The 17,638-nt window shown below is 37.6% G+C and overlaps 1 protein-coding gene across 3 annotated transcripts in view; it reads left to right on the forward strand.

Moving 5' to 3' along the window:
• Afg1l (AFG1 like ATPase) overlaps positions 1-17,638 on the forward strand; it is a 217,662-nt gene that overhangs the window by 92,130 nt on the left and 107,894 nt on the right. The window lies entirely within an intron of this gene.

The raw sequence follows: 17,638 nt of genomic DNA on the forward strand, positions 1-17,638 counted from the left end.
AAGTGTCAGTTTAGGCTTATGGAGTAATATAAAGTAGACTATGGCTTACTTGTAGGTCATTTATAATCCAGTTGAGGTTATAGAATATACACAAATACAACAGAAAGCAGAATGTATTGTACTGCAAAGAAGCACAATTATGTGCCAAAAACATAATTTTCATAGTTTTTGGTACATAATTTTTTCCCAATCCGTATTTAACTTCTTCTTAGTAAGAATTTTTAAGTTTTTAGTTGTATTTAACAAAAACTAAAACTTAAAAATTCTTACTGAGGAGTTAAAACATTTTGCCACCAAATATTGCAGAGATACCATCAGACGATTTTTTTTTTTTTTTGTCTTTTTCCTTTTTATCGGTACCGGGGATTGAACCCATGACTGCCTGCTTGCAAGGCAGGCACTTATGCCGCTGAGCTAAATCCCCAGCCCCCAGATAATCTTTTTAGCAAATACTTCAGTTAGAATTATTATTGGTGTCAAACTTTATTCCCTGTGCTATACTTAGGAGAATTTAAACATCTGTTTCCTTGATCAGTTTTTGGTTCCTAAGGATTATAATTTACCTGTGATATTTATAGATGTAGGAAATTACTTTTGGATGTTTTTGCTGTTAGTAATTTTTTCTCTTTATATTCATTTTTTTTTTTTATTTAGGGAGGAGGTAGATTTGCGATATTTTTTCCATACTAGAAATCTAAGGTAATATGGTATATAAAGATATCAAAATAGAAACAATATAACTAAGAAAAATAGGGGCTAAATATAGTATCTTTGTATAGCATGAAATACATAGAATGTGAAATAATCACAGAATGAAACAACTTAGGTTCTCAGGGAACTTTTAGTTACATTCTTTTTTGGCTTTAAGTCTTTTTATGGCCAATAATTTGTCACACTTTAATATACGATAGCACCATTAATAGACAACTAAATTTTCCAGATTGAATTTAATTTGTTTCCTTTCCCACTCTTAATTTTTTTGTGTGTGAAGAGGAAGGAAAATCAAATTTGAGTACAGTCATCGACAGTTTGAAAATGAAGATGATTCAAGATGAATAATATATTATTTGTACTTGAATATGAACTGAAATTCTTGGGAATGGAAATGCCTGACTGAATCAGAAAAAATCCGTGAAGTCTCTCTCAATAAAAATATGAATCTACAGGGAAAAGCTGCTAATAGCATATATCTTCCAAAAGTACTTCCAAAAGTGCTTTCAAAAATTTTCTCACGTAGAATAAAACGCCAGCCCGATGCAGGAAGAGCAGACTTGGTTTCTCTGGCTCTTTGCTGTTTGGCCACGTGAAGTTTCCTTTATAAAGCAAGGTGCTCATGTAGGGACTTCCTTAACGACATTTTGCCCATTCAGATTGAGTGTCACGTCCACATTTGGTTCAGTTGGAAGAAATGCATGGTAGAAGTCAATCTTAAATAGAGACTCGTAGTGTAGTAAAAAGAGGTTATAAACAAGATTGAAATTTATTGAGGAAAAGGTATCTTGTAAAATTCACTTTTGTATTCTTCTTTATGAGCCAAAATGATAGCACATTTGTAATTTACCACAAAAACTTATGATATAGTGCTTGGTGTTTTGAAAAATAATAAGGTCTTATATAAATCCTTAGTACAAATGATATTTCCTTACGATGGCAGGAATGAGCAGGAGGATTAATGCATTATGCAAAGTCATAACTTCAATAGGTGAATAAATAATGTGTGGTATGGTCATACAATGCAATGTTGTTCTTCCTTAAAAGGAAATGAAATTCTGCAAGCAGGCGGTTGTGAGTTCGATCCCCGGTACCGATTAAAAAAAAAAAAGAAATGAAATTCTGTTACCTGATGTGTGAGTGAACCTTGAAAACATGCTAAATGAAATAAGACAGCCAAGAAAAGACAAATATTTTACAATCTATTTATGTAAGGTAGATAGAAAAGACCAAGTTGTAGAGAAGGTAGCATAGAGATTGTTGGCATCTTGAAAGGAGGAGGAGGGTTATTACTGTCCTTTGAATCCGGAGTTTCTGTTTAGGACAAAGCAAAAGTTATGGAAATGGAAGTGCTGATAGTTGTACCGCAGAATGAATGCACATAATGCCAGTGAATTGTGTTCTTAAAAATGGTTAAGACAGTAAATTTTATGTTATATGTTTTTTCCTGAAATAATAATTCTAATTTAAAGAAATAAGATTCAAAGTCTCATGACAAATTATGAAAATGTCCCCTAAGTTTCAATTGAAAACCACTCATACCAAAAACCAGGAGGATCTCAAATTAAATTCGAAAAGACAGTCAACTGATGACAGTGTCAATCACGATGACAGAGATGCTGGAATTATCTGATAACAGTTTTAAAGTAGTCTTCTTAAAAACGCTTCAATAGACAGCGCTGAATATCCTTAAAACAAAGTCATTATTCCTTAATGATTTTTCAAAGTTCTATTCACAGGCGGTATTTAATCATTATAAATCTGCATGTAACTTGTAGCCTTTAAACATGTGAGGTAAATGACAGAATTACAAGAGAAACAAAATCACAAATATAAGGGGAGGCACTTCCCATGAGCCTTAGTGATCAGTGGGGAACACATATAACAGTAAAGACTTGAACAGCTTAATTAACAAACCTAACCTGAGTGAGAGAAGGAGTTAGTGGAAGGAAAGAAATATGGGTTAATGAAATCATTTTTTCTAACTAGAAAACTACAGTGTCTTCAAGACTCATTCATGTGGCTTGTATCAGAATCCCTTTCCTTTTGACTAGGGTACCAGCGGTCCATTGTTACGTGATTGTTATGGATTAAAAACTGGTGCTCAGTTTAACACCAGCGTGGTGCTGAGTGCTGATGGCCCACCTGAGGAAAATTGCCAGCATCAAAAGAGACTAGAAAGCAAGAGTGTGGCCCTGTGAGTTCTCCTAAGTGATGCTGTTTGGAGCTTTTGGTTCTCCTGGAGGAGCTTGTCATGCTGGCTTCCCTGCTAAGAAGTCAGCCATTGTCATTGGAGGATTTGGGACCTTGTCACGGACAGTGGCTGAGGTTCATCTTGGGGGAGCTCTGGTCCTTACTTTGAGCATCTCTTCCAGGCTCCAGGGGAAGATGTGTGCTGTTTAATCTCTAGAAGTTGTCACGCTGGCTTCCTGATATGTGCTCGGCTGTTCTCATCTGATGGATACGAGACTTAATTGTTGCTGAGGATGGTTGTGGTACTTTTTTGGGAAACTCTGAGCATTATTTTGAGCATTGCTTCTCGCTTTGGTATAGAACCCTCAACCTACTGACACAGATCCTTTACTCTGCTGGCATAGACTTTCTTGCTTCCACGCTGACCTTTGAGCCTTCCTAGTGCAGATCCGTAAAACAGTCTGGCCTGAGTCTTTGTCCTAGGCTCTAGGTTCCAGTTGGATTTGTGGGAGGCATTGTCATGGGCTCGAGGTCTTCAGCCACACTCATGCAGGACATTTCTGTGGGCTTCAGGTCCTCGGCTGGATTCTCTAGGTCTTCAGTGTTGTGGACAGATTTCCTGCACTTTCTTGAATTTAACTCTGGGTGACCATCATAAAATAATTTGCAAATTCTGCACCCTATATGTGTAATTGTTCTCTTTGTAACCCCTGACTACAACATGTGCATATATATCACATTTTGCTTATCCATTTATTAATGACCATTTGAGATATCGCTACCTTTTTTTTTTATCTCTCCCTTTTTGCTCTTATGAACAAAGATACTACGAGTGTTTGTGTAGAAATATTTGTCTGTGCCTCTGCTTTCAATTCTTTTGTGTATAACTCAGAAGTAGAATTGCAGGAGCATATGGTAATTACATGTTTAAATTCTTTGAGGAATTGTGGTAGGAAATAATAATTCAATGGCTACAAGATGGTGCAAAGAAAAATAATTTAAGAGTGATAGGTACGTGTAGTGGCTGCATCACTTTATATTCTCATGTGCAATATAATCTTCACATCTTTGCTAACTGTTGTTCTTTTCTTCTTTTGAAGTCCTGGGAATTGAACCCAGGACCTTGTTATGTTAGACAAACCCTGTGCCACTGAACTTTCTTCTTCTTCTTCTTCTTCTTCTTCTTCTTCTTCTTCTTCTTCTTCTGTCTTCCTCTTCTTCCTCTTCTTCTTTTGATGACTGTCATCCTAGTGAATGTGAAATGGTATCTCTTTATGGTTTGGATTTGCATTTTGCAAATTATTAGTAACGCTGAGTATCTTTTCTAGGATACAGTAGACTTCATTAATGGTACGTGACAAGTGGAGTTTCCTGAACCCTTACCCTTCTGCCTGGGATTCTGGATGGAAACTGTGTCAAGGAGAGAAGATGCTCAGGGTGCTGGGCATCCTAGTTGTAACAGACACTTGTCCGGATCTCAGGTCCTCTCTTTCAAGCTTTCACTGGGGCTGGTGGTCCAGGGAGCTCTCATTCCGTGAACGCTATGTGGACCATATGGTTTACCATGCCGTTGCTGTAATTAAATTTATTCTCTTACCAGCAAATGAGCTTGACAAAGCAGTTGTTGAGGGTGATGCCAGCCTTAACATAATAGGTAGGAGAGCAGGTGTCACTGTTAGAGTTGAAGGAGACGCCTGATCCTCAGTGTAGTCCTAGATGCTTTTTAAGGGGTTTTCTAATGTCTTACTTATTACTTTTTTTTTTGAGTCAGGGTCTCACCCTGGAGTCCAGGCTGGCCTTACCTCATGATGTAGCCCAGGTTGTCCTTGAATCACAACTGTCCTGCCTCAGCCTCCCGAGGGCTGGGATTACAGGTGTGCACCACCACGTCCTGCTTAGTACTTTCTTGATGTCATCATACTTGGCAGCTTTTCCACACGGCAGGTCAGATCCACAGCTGACAGGCTAAGGGAGGAGCATGGAAGGCCATAGCCGCGAGCTCCCATTCGGCTCAGGATTGACCGTGGCCACAGCCTTGGAAACGCCCGTAGACACAGGAGTGATGATGTGGACAGTCCCCCAGCCATCATGCAGCGGTTTCCAGGGGGGCCATCCAGGGTTTTCTGGGCAGCAGTAACGTTATGTATTGTGCTCACCAATGCCTGAGTGGTGCTAGGATTGTCTTGGAGGGTCGGGGAGGGGTGCTGAATGCCTGGGGGCTCGGGAGGCACTGCTGACGGTCTTCAGTGAGCTGTAGTTCTCCTGGTTCATATCCATCATACACATGTGTCCGTAGAAGATGAAAAGACGATGATCTTCTGGCTCTAGCCATCCCAAAGGCAATAAAGATATCAGTGGACTCCGTAACAGATTTAGCACTTTTATTTCCCCATTTGACATTGACAAGATTTCACTTTTGCAAGATAGAGATGGCCTTTCCTTTCATGACAGCCTTCCCACTCTCAGCCTTAACATTTGGACCATGTAGTTGAGGTCAGTGAAGGGCTCATTGATTGTCACAATGTCCCCTTAGCTACTTAGAAGCAGTCAAGTGACTAGGAAAACAACATGGCCAAATCTGCTTACTGCACATTAACCAGCTGTGTCGGGGCTGTGGCTAGCAGCACACACAGATGTCTGTGGGCTGAGCCTGGAGCATCTCTTTATGTGCTTATTTTTAACGTATGCATCTTCTTGGCAGATCCTACTTCAGCTTGCTGTTTTGGCTGATCTTTTGGGGTACTAGACTGGCAGGCAAAGGGGAAGCAGTGCTTTGTTTCCTGCCACCTCTCGTGGAAACCCAGGCCTCTTACTCGTCTTCTGTTGACACCCAGGGTAGGGTGCTCTTTGTTCTCCGTTGCTACTTGCAAAAAAATTTCCACTCCTCCCATGATTTCCAGGGTTTAAAATTGTTCATAGTGAAGAAATAGCGAAAAGCACATCGCCGTCTTCCCAGAAGCAAAAGTCAGGTTATTAGAAGTCCTTATTTGCTAATTCAGTCACTGGTGTCATCTCTGGTTTTCTCTCTGTAGTCTGTTGTATTCTAAGTTGTGATTCACATTTTCTTGTTTTTATTTTGTGAGTCTGATAATTTATAATTAGATGCCAGAGTGATTTTTTAATATTGCATCTCTGTTATTTTCTCTAATGACATTTAATTTTATTTTGGCAAGTGGCTAAGTGACTTGCAAGCCAGTTTGATCCTTTTGAGGCTTGTTTTCAAGTTTGGCTAAGGTGTATCTAGATCAGACCTTTTTCTAGGCTGTTTTAACCCTCTTCCAGGGGTCACCCTTGTCCGTCTTCTTCTGAATCCTTGATGTTCAGAGAAAACTTTCTGTTCAGGACGCTTGCATTTCCCAGTTTTGTGTGAATTGTTCTTTATTCAGTCGTATGGCTTTTACTCTATATATTTGCAGTTCAGTATTCAGCCCAAGTTTGTAGACGTCTCTGTGCAAATACCTTTTTCTGCACAGCTTCCTCTCATCCTGTGCATCCTGTCCAACTCCTTCAGGTTTCCAAAACTCTGATTACTGTCTCCTTGAGTCGTATAAATTGCTGTGCTGAGATCTAGCAATTGTTTATGCATAGAAAGCCAGGAAAACCGTACAGCTCAGGGCCAGGGATTTAGTGCAGTGGCCTAAGTGCCTGCCTGGCAAGCATGAGGTCATGAGTTTGATCCCCAGCACCGCAAAAAAAAAAAAAAAAAAAAAAAGTACAGCTTGCTTGCTGGTTTAGTTTTCATATTGTAGGGCTTGCTTTCTTTTGCTTTCCATTGTGTAATGTCTGGTATAAGTTGTTTCATTTTCCCCCCAAATATTTTAGTGTTTTATGGCAAGAGGGCAAAATCCAATTCCAACTACTGTCTTGGCCAGAAGTGTGACCCTTTCTCAGGCAGTGTACGTGTATGTATGTGTGCTAGGAATTACCCCACACCTGGTAAGCACGTGTTCTCCCAGTGAATTACACCTATAGCTCCTCCTAGGTTTTAGTTATAGAGAGAAAGGAGAGGAATTTTTTTATTGTTATTCGGACCTCAGAACTTTATTTTACCAGAGGTACCCAAAGTATGCATAAGCAGGTTAACTGTAAAAAGATTTTTGTGACACCTTTCACATTTTTAGAAGAGCAATTAAGACTTATACGATAAACCATGAAAGAGTTATTTTCTAAATACTCTTGAATATGTCTAATAAAAGTTACAGATAATGGGAGTGAAAAATACAATACAAGAGCATATCCTCTACTGTATCACCTACAGAAATAATATACACAGATTGTTGAAGAATACTGGAGATCAGTGTCTCAAAATGTTAAGTGAACCTATTCCTGAAAAATAGTGTCATAGTTTTAATTTTCTCTTTTAGACTTTTCCAAGATATGATCATATACTACTTTTATAATAATTTTTTTCTTTTTTTAAATTTTATTTTAAAGAGAATAAAACCAAACAAAATGAACAGAATAAAGCCAATTTAAACAAAACAATGTGAGCAACACAGTACTTCCAAAACAAGATAATAGGAATTCAGCAATGGCTACCCTAGTATATCTTGTAATCTTTAAATATACCTGCCTATACCATGAGACGTAATAGAATCTAATGAATCCAAATAGAATAAAACCAAACAAAACAAGCAATGAAAATGATTCCTTCAAAGCAAGGTAATAGGTAATTGACAGTGGCAATCACCTTCCCTTTAGAGATTTCCCTCTCGCACTTCACAGGATCTGTTGTACATTTTGGATCTCACTAACTCCTTCAGGTTTTTGTACCAGGGAGACAACGTGGTGTGCACCTGAGTTTGAATCGTTTCGCCCAGGAGCATGAGCTCGAGTCCCATCCATTTACGTAAAAGAGCCTTAAGGGTATAATTCTTTATAGCTGAGTAGCTTTCCATTGTATAAAAATACTATGTATTTCCTAATCACTGTGAGGTTGCTGGGCAAGCTAATCTCGCTTTTTTTCTGGGTCCCTGTCACGTGGAACTTTGTTGCATCTAAACCACAGTCCATTAAATTTCTTTTGAGTCAAATGTGTTTATTTTATGCAACATATTGATAGATCATGTTTTCTTTTTCTTCTTCTTCTTCTTTTTTTTTTTTTTGCATGTTAGGACCCATAATTTTGTAATAAAATTTTTTTGAATAGGTAGATTTTGCTCACTCTTCTAAAGAGGACTACTTACCTTCAAAGTTGAGGTACTAGGAAAAAGGAAGATAGATTCAATATGGCCATTATAAAAAGAAATAGGATGTTGGTGTCTTAGTCTATTTTATGCTGCCATAAAAGAATACCCAAGACTGGATAACTTATAAAGAGCACAGATTAGTTCTTCGAATTCTAGACATTGGGAACTTCAAGATGGAGTGGCCCACATCTAGTGAGGGCCATCATGCCGTGTCATGCATGGAAGAACATGGAAGGGCCAGAGAGCACGTGCCTATATGCAGGAGGGAAATGGGGAGGTTGGGGATCAAACTCATCCTGCTCCAGTGACAATCACCTATTCCCACGATAACAGCAATTTATTCCTGAAGGCAGAGTCCTCGTGACCTAACCACCTTTTCAAAGGCCCACTTCCCACTGCTGTCACATTCGGGGTTCAGTGTCTAACCAACTCTTCTTGGAGGGGACACATTAGAAAACACAGGAGTCAGGAGAGGTGGCGTGTGCCACTGACCCCAGCACTCTGAGAGACGTGGCAGGAGCTTTGCCAGTTTGAGCATAACCTGGGCAATTAGTGACCTGTCGAGACCCTGAAGCTGGGGGTGCAGCTCGGTGTGGTGAGGGCCTGGGCTTCACTTGCCAGTCTGGGGCAACAACCACAAAGACGCCGGCAGGAGGAGCAGGGAGGAAGGGATGCACCAAGCAGTAAGTAAAGCAAATGGGGAATATCCTGGGGAGGAGCTATTTGGGGACGTGGGAGAACGTTTTAGTTAAAACTTCACGATGTTAATAAAAAAAGATCAGAGGTGAATTAAATACATTATTAGGTAAAAAGTTAGCTGGAAGAACTCAGAAAACAGACTAAGGGTAAACCAATAAAAAAAAGAGCAGCTTAGGAAAAGGAAATTGTAGAATTGGCACCCTGAAAATGAAATTATTGAGAGAGACCAGGTTTATGAAAAATTACACAAAAGGAAGCTAGAATTGTCAACTGTAAAAACCATTACAGGCAGAATTCTAGTCATGGAAAGCAGACAGTAAATATTCATATAATTCATGTTTCATAAAAGAAGACATAAAGATAAATAGAAGAAAACTTTGATGAAATAAATTAAAAGTCCATAGTCCAGTGGTCACTCTGTGTACTTCCCTAATCCCATCAAGAGTAAGACTTTTTTCTGATGTATAACTAAATTATAAAGGTAAAAGGAGAATCTTGCAGTCACCTAGAAGAAAAATTATTGGGAAAAATCAAACTGGTCTCAGGCTTTCATTCCAAGTAGATCCTATAATGGAATAAAATAGAGTAAAATGCTTTTTATTATACTGAAGTTAAAAGATGTAACATCTGGTCAGCTAGGCTGTCATGTACATTTAAATTCCCAGATGTATTTTTGGACGTATGGTAATTTCAGAGATACGATTTTCTTGACGTTTTCTGAAAAAAATTACTCTAAGCTTTTGATCCCCCTAGTCAAAATTAATAACTTATAAATGGAGATATTGTGGTAAGAAATGGTGATAGTTGAATTGAATCTGATTAAATGTCAGCCTATCAGACAATAAGTCAGACTGTAATTTTTTAAAAATACCATGTGAAAGCTTATGTAGTTGCACTGACTAGAGGATGTTGAAATGTGTAGAAAAGACGACTAGCAGTCTGAGAGAAGCGGGTAGCACATGGCAGGATGGTTCCAAAGAGCAGATAACATTTACGTTGAGATTTAAAAGGGAAATGCACGTTGACAGGCAGAGTGGGAAAAGTGTTCGTCAGGGACGATCAGGCATATGTGGGGGAAGGGGAAGCGTGAGAATCATACACTGAAAATGTCATCAGTTCATTAAACATTCACAAACAGTCACTCTTGATGGAAGAAACACTATTTATTTGAGGCACGGAGACTGGTTTAAAACCCAGACCCCACCCGCTAAGAGCAAGATCTATATTGTGTTGCATGTAAGTAAAAAAGCACATTTTGGCAGTTATTTTTATACAAAGATTGTTAACAACATAATTATTTCTGCTTCAGTAATACTGAACTTTAACTTGCTGACTAGATAACGTGTTGCTCTGATTTTACTGATGGGTTCTTTTTTAGTCTTTTATTAGTACATGTTTGCAGAGCGTAATGAGTGCGTTCACTGTGGGTATTTCGTACATGAACAGGACACATCTTAATGGTTTTCAGTCATTTCCCTGACATCTCTTAGTCTGCTTCCATTTGGAAAAGATCATCGCCGTATTTCCTAATTGTATGTCTTTTATTTTACTGTAATTTATGCATGCATTGGGTTTCTCATGTAAGAGGAGCCATACAATATTTAAACTTGTATGTCTGATTTATTTCACTTAATATCATAGTCACAAAGTACATCTGTTTTCCCACAGATGACTGAAATTTATCCTTCTTTACAGTAGAGTAGTACTCCACTGTGTATAAATACCACATGTTTTTTATCCATTCATCTGTTGATGAACATATATGCTGCGTCCACAACTTAGCTTTTGTGAATTGTGCAGCTAGAAACATGGGTATTGATGCATTACTGTAATATGATGCCTTTAATTTTTTTGGGGAGATACCAGGAAGGGGAATAACTGGGTCAGATGGAATTTCTATTTTAATTTTTTTTGGAGAATTTCCATACTGATTTCTGTAGTAATTGTAATATATATGTATACGTATATTGTGTATGTATCTACATCTGTACTCCCACCAACAATGTAGAAGAGTTCTTTTTACCCTGAAGTCCACCAACATTTTTTATTATTTGATTCCTTCATGGTAACAGTTCTTTCTGGACTTAAATGGCTAAGGATTATGAACATTTTTTCATGGTTTTGTGGGCCATTTGTACCTCTTCTGGGAAGTGTCTGTACATTTTGTTACTATTCAGCAGGTGGGTTCTTCTGTGAAGCTGGAAAAAATTACAACGTGAAGCTGGAAAAAATTTCAGAATTACAAAAGTATTTTCTGTAGACTGGAAGCAGAAAGCAGCACTTGGCACTTATTGTGAGGCAAAAGCAAATAGCCTCCAGGCAAATGAACCTGGGCGGGGACCCCAGCAAGTTGCCACTGAAACTCTGTCTAGGTGTTTTTATACACAGTACATGCCTACATTTCAGGTAAGCTGAGCCAACATTTGGGGCTCACAGCAGGAAAGTGTGACTTGGTAGTGGGGCTGTAGATCATAGAGTGTGTACCACTAATTTTAACTTTAAACAGAGCTGAGTCATTCCTTTTTTTTTTTGGTAGGAGAAACTAACAACCTTGCCTTGCCAGGCAGGAGCTTGTGCTGCTGAGCTAAATCCCCAGCAGAGCCATTTGTTAGAGAGGCCTGAGGCCTGAGTATCTTATTCCTAGGCCAAAAAAAGAAGAAATCCACCAGTCTGATGCGGCCTGTGTTTGTCAAGCCTACGGGGCTCTGACCTTGGCCGGCAAGTCCTTTGCAGAATCCTCTCTGGCTGCCTGTCTGCAGCACTCTCCCCTCCCCTTACCAGTTAATGTCACTCCAAAAAATTTTCCCATCTTCCTACAGGGTCCTGCTTGTCCTCAACGTTGTTTTACTGAAACTAGTTGTTTAGATTACTATTGGATGCTTCTTAGAAAATGGCATTTCCAGGAATATGACACCCAAACCTTAGAGAACGGCACCTAAGCCCAGTCAGGTCAGCATGGAGGATCCATTGTTCTCTCCCTGCTCACTTCCCTCTTAAGTTTGTTCTCCTTCTGCTGATGGAAGAGGGGTGCAGGTCTTTTGTTATCTCCCTGTTTTAATTTCAGTTGCCTGCCTTTTGGTTGGGTTTTTTGTTTTGAGAGGTCTGCTCGTGATTTTGAGTTCTTTATGTATTCTAGATAGTAGTCCTCGGTCAGACGAAGAGCTGATGGAAAGTTTTTCCCATGCTATAGGTTGTCTTTTTGCTTTTGCTTATTTCCTTTGCTGTGCAGAAGCTTTTAAATTTGATATTACCCCATTTGTTGATTCTTTTTTTAAAGAGAAAAGAATAAAAACAATGATAGAGAATTTCAAAATAAGATAATAGATTAACCATGGTTAATATATTGCATATTGTAATCTTCAAAGTAGTTGCTCAGATTACAAGATAGAGGTATGAAAAATTGATTAAAACAATAGAAGCACAAAGTGTTATTTTCCGTGAACTAATGGAAATTAGTAGTATGATTATCTTAGTTAATATATATGTATATGTATATATATATATATATATATATATATATATATATTCTCTTCCTTCTTTTCTAGTTTGCAAGTTGTTCTTTTGTTTTGAGCAGTTTCTTCTCCTTTCACAATATCTATTGTATACTTTAGATCTAATTTACTCTTTCAGTTTCTTACACTAGGGAGATAATACAATGTTTACACATGTGAGTCTGATTTATTTCCCTTGTGAGTATGGTCTCAAGTTACATCCATTTATCTATAAAACCCCTTAAGTTTACCCTTCTGTATAGCTGAGTAGTACTCCATTGTATAAAAATACCACATCTTTTTAATCCATTCCTCAGTTGATGGGCATTTGGGTTATTTCCAAGATTTAGCTATTATAAATCATATAATAGCTAAATATACTGTAAACATGGGAGCACATATGTTGCTGTGGTATGATGTTTTTAATTCTTCTGGGAAAATACCAAGAATGGGAATACTTGGATCGAATGGGACCTCTAATCCACAGTGATTTCCACAGTGGTTGTGCCAGTCTGTACTCCCACCAGCAGTGGAGAAGGCTTCCTTTTTCCCCACAGCCCCACCAGCATTGTTATTAGTTGATTTCTTGATGATAGCCATAGTTTCTGGGAGAGATGGAATCTTAGTGTGTTTTAGTTTGCATTTCTTGAATGACCAGTGTTGTTGAACATTTTTCATGTATTTATTTGTCATTTGTATTTCTTCATCTGAGAAGTGCATATTCATCTCAGATGCCCATTTTTTGATTGTGGTTTTACATTTGGAGGGTCTGATTTTTAAAATTTTTATATGATCTAGGTAGAAGTCCTTTGTGTGAGGGACAGTTGACTAAAATTTTTTCATACTCTGTGGGTTTTCTTTTCACTGTGTTGTTGTCTTCTTTTGATGTGCAAAAACTTTTTAATGAGATGAGATCCCAGTTGTTGATTCTTTTTAGTACTTCTTATGCAGTTTCGGTTTTGTCCATGAGCTCTCTGCTTATCCCTCTGTCTTCAAGATTTCAACCTACTTTGTCTTCCAGTAGATTCTGTGTTTATGTTTTAATATTTAGATACTGGATCCATTTTGATTTTTGCTTAGTGCATGGTGATAGATATGGATCTAGTTTTAGTTTTCAGCATATAGAAAGCCAGTTTTTCCAGCACCATTTTTTAAAGAAGCTGTCTTTCTTTCAGTGAACATGTTTGGCCCCTTTATTATAAGGTGGCTGAGTATGTTTGTAGTTGTGTTTGCATCTTCTAATCTGTTCCATTCATCCTCAAGTCTGTTTTTTTTTTTTTTTTTTTTTTGCCAGTACCATTCTGATTTTATCACACTAGCTTTGTAGTATAATTTCAAGTCAGGGATTGTGATGCTTTCTGCCTTGCCTTTGTTGCTTAGTATTGCCTTAATATTAGTATTCTAGGTCTCTTCTGTTTCCAAATGAATTTTAGCAGTGTTTTCTTGAGTGATATGTTAATGGTATTTTGATGTGCTACTGTAGTTGGTTATTAAATCTAGAAGGCATTAAATCTATATAAAAATGTTGAGAATATCGCCATTTTCATTATGTTGGTTCTTCCTCTCCATGAGCAAGGGATATCCTTCCATTTATTAATATCCTTTTTAAATCTCCTTTTTCAGAGTACTGTAATTTGTAATATATAGATCTGTTACTTCCTTTGTTAGACTGATCCCTAAGTAATTCATGGTTTTGGATGCTATTGTGAAGGATGTGGTTTCCCTAATTTCTTGCTTAGTGAGTTTATTGTCTGTTTACAGGAATGCTTGGAGTATAACTTTGTATTTGATTATTAAATCTAGAAGTGTTTTTGGTGAGGTTTTTGGGTCTTCTAGGTAGAGTGTCATATCATCTGTGAATAATGATAATTCAACTTCTTTCTTTCCTATCTTTATTCCTTTTAATTCTCTTTCTTGCCTATTTGTTCTGGCTACTGTTTAACTATCTTGAACAGTAGTGACAGTGGGCATCCTTGTCTTGTTCCTGATTGTAGAGTGAAAGCTTTGAGGTTTTGTTCAAAACCTCAAACTATAATATTGTATAATATAAAACCGCAAAGTGTAATATAACCTGAAGTATAATATTGCCTGTTGGTTTGTTGTCTTGGTTACTTTTTACTCATTGCTGAGACAAAATACCTGATGCCCAAAGTTAACGAAGGAAAGGTTTATTTCTTACAGTTCTGGAGGTTTCAGTCCGTACTCAGTTGGCTCCAAGGCAGGGTGGCATGGCGGGGCTACTGTTCGTGGTCACTGCAAACAGCAAGACAGAAACTGGAGAGAGAGAGAGAGAGAGAGAGAGAGAGAGAGAGAGAGAGAGAGAGAGAGACAGAGAGAGACAGAGAGAGACACCTTCTTCTCACTGTTACAACGTATGCTGGCTCCACCACTAGGCAGGTGTAGCACTCACAGCACCAGTCTGAGCACTAGATAGCGAGCCAATCACAAATGCTAGATTTGGTTTTATCCATAATTGCATGAGGCTTGGGGGCCACTGACATAAACTGTGACACTTGACATAGATGGCTTTTATCCGATTGAGATAAAGACCATCTATTCAAATTTTCTCTAGGGTTTTTATCATGTATGAGTGTTGAAATTTATCAAAAGCCTTTTTTGCAGCTGTAGAGATGGTCATGTGATTTTTGTCTTTTGTCCTGTTGATACAGTGCATTACATTTATTGATTTGCATATGTTGAACTACCCCTGCATTCCTGGATGAATCCTACTTCACCATGGTGTATAATCTTCTTGACAGTTTCTTGCATTCTGTTTGAGTATTTTTTTGGGGGTGAGGAGTTCCAGGGATTGAACTCACGACCTCACACTTGCCAGGCAGGCACTTATGCCACTGAACTAAATCCCTGGCTCTGTTTGAGTATTTTATTGAGGAGTTTACAGCTATGTTCATTAGGGAGATTGGCCTGTGGTTCTCTTTTTTGATTAGCTCTTTCACTGGTTTGGTATCAGGGTGATACTTGCCTCTAGGAATGAATTAGGGAGCATTGTTTCCTTTTCAATTTCATTAAAGAGTTTGAGGAGTTTTGACATTAAATCTCCTCTAAATTTCGTGTAGAATTCAGCTGTGAGTCCATCAGGACCAAGGCTTTTCTATGTTGGTAAGTTTTTAATTGTATTAAGGATCAAACTTACAAACTCGTGCTTGCCAGGCAGGAGCTTTGCTACTGAGCTATATTCTTGGCTTTACATTTTTAAAGTCCTTAACTGATTTTGGGTTATTCAGAATTTTTATATCTTCTTCATTCAGCTTTGGTAATTCATATGTTTCTAAAAATCTGTCCATTTGTTTTGTATTTTCCATCCTGTGCATGCAAAGATTTTTGAAGCAGGTATTGGTGATCTTCTGAATTTCCACAAGATTATTCTTTGTTGTATGATTTCAAGTCTATTCCTTCATTTTTCTGAGCAGGTTAGCTAGGGGGTTATCAATTTTGTTTATTCTTTCAAAGAATCTACCCTTCCATTCATTAATCTTTTGGATTGTTTTCTTAGTCTCAATTGCATTAATTTCTGCTCTGATCTTTATAATTTTCTCACTTGTATGGGCTTTGAGCTTACCTTGCTCTTCTTTTTCTAGAGGCTTGAGGTGCAGCATTAGGTTATTTATTTGTGCTCATTCTTTTTTCCTGATATGAAAATTTGCTGCCACAGATTTCCCTCTAGGACTGCTTTCATTGCTTCCTACAGGTTCCAGTATGTTGTATTTGCATTTTCATTTGATTGTAGATGTTTAATTTCATCTGTGACCTACTGGTTGTTCAGGAGGGTGTTACTTAATTTCCATGTGTTTGTTTTTGTGGTTTCTTTTGCCATTCATTTCCAATTTCATTGTGTTATGATCAGATAATATGCATGGATAATTTCAATTCCTTTGCATTTACTTCAGCTTATTCTATGGGCTACTATATCGTCTATTTTAGAGAACATCTCATAGGCAACTGAGAAGAATGTGTATTCTGATGTTGTTGGGTGGAACTCTGTAAACATCTACTAAGTCCATTTGTTCACAGGTTTGGTTCAGTTCTGATATTTCTTCGCTGATTTTTTCTTTAGGTGATCCATCATTTGTAACAATGAGGTGTTAAGGTCCCCCATAACAATTATGTTATTGTTTCTTTGATTTTTCATGTCTATTTGTATTTGTGTTATATAGTTGGGTGCTCCCCTATTTGATGCATATATATTTTTGCTTGTCATTTCTTCCTATTGAGGTTTTCCCCTAACAAGTATGTAGTGACCTTCTTTATTTCTTTTGATTATTCTTGGTTTGACATTCACATTGTCTGCAAGCACAATAACTACCCCTGCTTTTTTCTGGTTTCTTGTTGCATGGAATATTGTTTTCCTTCCTTTGACTTTCAGTCTGTGAATTTCTTTTTGAGTTAAATGTTTTTCTTGTATACAGCATATTGTTGGATCGTGTTTCTTGATCTGTTCTGCCAGTCTGTTTCTTTTGATTGGTGAATTTGGGCCATTTAGATTGATAGTTATAACTGGTATGTGTTGACTTATCTTTGTCATGTTAGTTTCCCACTGTTGGTTCCCTTCTTTTCCCTTCTGTGTACCTGTTTGTCTTGCCTGGTGATTTCTTTCTGTTGTTGTTCTTGGAGTTGGAGTCATTTTTCACTTTGTCTAGAATATCTTTTAGCACTCTTTGTAGGGTTGATTTGGTGGTCATGAATTTCTTCAGTTGTTCCTTGCAATAGAAGTACCTTATTTCCCCATTAATTTTGAAAGATAGTTTTGCAGAGCACATCAATCTGGGTTGAAAGTTGTTTTCTTTCAGGACTTGAAATACTTCAGTCTAAGCTCTTCTTGACTTGAGGGTTTGTGTTGAGAAGTCTGCCATGATTCTGGTGGGCCTTCCTTTTTTATAGATGATCTGTTTCTTTTCTCTAACAGTTTTTAATATTCTGTTCTTGTGCTGAATTCCTGGGATCTTGATTATTTTTTAAATTTTATTTTAAAGAGGATAAAACCAAGGAAAATAAAACAGAATAAAACCAATCAAAAGAAACCAGTGCAAGTGATGCAGGACTTCCACAATACAAAATCCACAATAGTTACCATAATGCCTCTTGTCTTCAAAATAAGTGTAGATACCTTCAACATAGTAAAAATCAAACCGAACAGAACAGAATAGAACCAATTAAAACAAAACAGTGTATGCAATAAAGAATGTCAAAACAAGACAGTAGTAAATTCACAATCCATCATAATGTGTCTTGCCATCTTTGAATGCCATTGGATATAAAATAAAATCAAACAAAACGAAACAGAACAAAACCCAACCCAACAAAACAATAAAAATGATACAGGACTTCAAAGCAAAA

The sequence above is a fragment of the Cavia porcellus genome, unplaced genomic scaffold (assembly GCF_034190915.1).
Source record: "Cavia porcellus strain 051 isolate PalLab524CR breed Dunkin Hartley unplaced genomic scaffold, mCavPor4.1 scaffold_7, whole genome shotgun sequence".
Taxonomy (NCBI): domain Eukaryota; kingdom Metazoa; phylum Chordata; class Mammalia; order Rodentia; family Caviidae; genus Cavia; species Cavia porcellus.